The 3035-nt window shown below is 44.0% G+C and overlaps 1 pseudogene across 1 annotated transcript; it reads left to right on the top strand.

Annotated features, from left to right (window-relative positions):
- Positions 1–412: 412 nt before the first annotated feature.
- Positions 413–2360, top strand: LOC311110212 (annotated as a pseudogene). Its single transcript has 3 exons — positions 413–692; positions 1058–1159; positions 1270–2360. The product of its transcript is annotated as an uncharacterized misc_RNA (transcript).
- Positions 2361–3035: the final 675 nt, after the last annotated feature.

Genomic DNA, 3035 nt, shown 5'->3' on the forward strand with positions numbered 1-3035 from the left:
AGACCAGCTACACCAGCCTGACTAAAGAGAGAGACCAGCTACAGACCAGCTACACCACCCTGACTGAAGAGAGAGACCAGCTACAGACAAGTTACAGAAACCTTACTGAAGAGAGACACCCGTATGCACACACACACTACTCAGGAATCAGATAGAATATAAAAAGGAGAAGATGCCGCAGCCACAACTACCCATGACATTTCTTGGTCAGTGTTCTTCTTTTGAAACTTCCCTATGGTTAACACCTACAGCAGTAAGTCACTCAGACAGAGACACACAGATGACACAGAGAGAGACGAAGGGAGACATAGAGACAGACAGACACAGAGAGATAGAGGCAGTGATATCACTAGAACCTAGAATTAACATATAGGAGACCTACATAGAAAGAAAGTGTCAAACATTGTTGAAGATGTCTGAGGCCATCTATGCTGAGCCAGATAGGACCAAGAAGAAAACAGTGTTGGAGATGTCTGATGCCATCTATGCTGAGCCAGATATGACCGAGAAGAGAAAATTGTTAACGATGTCTGAGGACATCTATGCTGAGCCAGATATGACCAAGAAGAAAACATTGTTAACGATGTCTGAGGACATCTATGCTGAGCCAGATAAGACCAAGATGTTTGACAGAGATGAGATGGAGGAGAGGATTGTTGATATCTACGTCAGTGCAAACACCCTGAGAGAAGGTGAGACCAGCACCAAGAGAGAAGAGACAGCAGACACTGCTCCTAATAATGGACCAGGAGACCAGCACTCAGGTAACACACACACACACACACACAAACATGAAAGTATAAAGGACATCACGCTGCATGCTTAGTGAGTGCCACTTACTCCCTGGTGTGAACTCAGGACCTCTGCCTTGCTAGCACACGTGACTGCCCTCCTGAAGCGTCTTACCAGTCGGCGCCATGCGAAAAGCTAGCTATTGGCTGGTGCAAGTGGGGACACTTCAGGCTGAGGAATACGTTTCACACATCTCCATCTGCCTGAAATGCACGCACACACACACACGTACCCTCACATAAAATATAATGTTATGTGTCCACAGAGCCTGATAGCTCAGGGAAGAGACCCTTCCTAGTTGCTGCAGTCTGTCTGGGGCTGATATGTGTTCTCCTACTGGCTGGGATCATAGGCCTGTCTGTCTACTGTGAGTTTGTTTCATATGTTCATTGATTATCACCTAGTTGTAAGAAGTGCTGGTTACTAGGCCTATTTACCTGGTGTTTTAGATAGTAACTATGTGTTTATACTTTGTAGATGACAGAGCCATCAAAGATTCTGAAGATAAAAGGAGCAACTTGTCAAAGAGTTTTTCTGTTTATAAGACCAACACAACAGCAGAGCGAGACCTGCTACAGACCAGCTATAACAACCTGACTAAAGAGAGAGACCAGTTACAGACCAGTTACAACAACCTGACTAAAGAGAGAGACCAGTTACAGACCAGTTACAACAACCTGACTAAAGAGAGAGACCAGTTACAGACCAGTTACAACAACCTGACTAAAGAGAGAGACCAGCTACAGACCAGTTACAACAACCTGACTGCAGAGAGAGACCAGTTACAGACCAGCTACAACAACCTGACTGCAGAGAGAGACCAGTTACAGACCAGTTACAACAACCTGACTGCAGAGCGAGACCAGCTACAGACCAGCTATAACAACCTGACTAAAGAGAGAGACCAGTTACAGACCAGTTACAACAACCTGACTAAAGAGAGAGACCAGTTACAGACCAGTTACAACAACCTGACTAAAGAGAGAGACCAGTTACAGACCAGCTACAACAACCTGACTGCAGAGAGAGACCAGTTACAGACCAGTTACAACAACCTGACTAAAGAGAGAGACCAGTTACAGACCAGTTACAACAACCTGACTGCAGAGAGAGACCAGTTACAGACCAGTTACAACAACCTGACTAAAGAGAGAGACCAGTTACAGACCAGTTACAACAACCTGACTAAAGAGCGAAACCAGCTACAGACCAGTTACAACAACCTGACTAAAGAGATAGACCAGTTACAGACCAGCTACAACAACCTGACTGCAGAGAGAGACCAGTTACAGACCAGTAACAACAATCAGACTAAAGAGAGAGACCACTTATAGACCAGTTACAACAACCTGACTAAAGAACGAGACCAGCTACAGACCAGTTATAACAACCTGACTAAAGAACGAGACCAGCTACAGACCAGTTACAACACCCTGACTAAAGAGAGAAACCAGTTACAGACCAGTTACAACAACCTGACTAAAGAGAGAGACCAGCTAAAGATCAGTTGCAACAACCTGAGTAGAGAGGAGATCGGAGGAGAGGAGATGGCAAAGGAGATAAGATGAGAGGAGATAGGAGGAGAGGAGATAGGAGGAGAGGAATCTAGATAAGACTTATTGAGATAGAGCCTTAGTGTCAGAGAGACATAGAGGAGGAAGAAGAACATTAAGAGAATGAGGAAGAGAGAAAACATAAGACAAATAATAGTTTTGTTTAGATTTAGAGGATAGGATGTAGACATACTGTACTCTGTAAAATGATTCTATTAATTATGTTTATTAGCAACATTGCCATGGGCTTATGCTTAGTTTAATCATTTTCTTGCTTTTTTTCATAAAACAGTGTGACCTGCAGTTGGACACACACAGAAGGCAGAACAGTGCTGAGAGCACACACACACACACTTCCCTTTTTAAACTTCTGAGAAAGGTGCAGACATAGATTTCCCACACACACTTCTGCATAATTCTGGTGATGTATGTGATGAAATCGGTGGCTGGCCACAGAGTGCAAGCCATAACGTGACCTCCGTTTGAAGGCTGGCTTGTCAAAGCCTCAGTAGTCCTATATGATCTATATGTGAATTCAGAGGGTATCACTTCAATTATAACTTTAATCATATGTTTAAAACATGTGCATGGTGCGAAACAAAAAAGTTTATGTTAGAAACTAAAGTGGGGTCAGCCTCCCGAGTGGCTCAGCGGTCTAAAGCACTGCATCGCAGTGCAAGCTGAGTTACT

This window comes from Coregonus lavaretus, assembly GCF_964263955.1.
Source record: "Coregonus lavaretus genome assembly, contig: SUPER_35_unloc_2, whole genome shotgun sequence".
NCBI lineage: Eukaryota > Metazoa > Chordata > Actinopteri > Salmoniformes > Salmonidae > Coregonus > Coregonus lavaretus.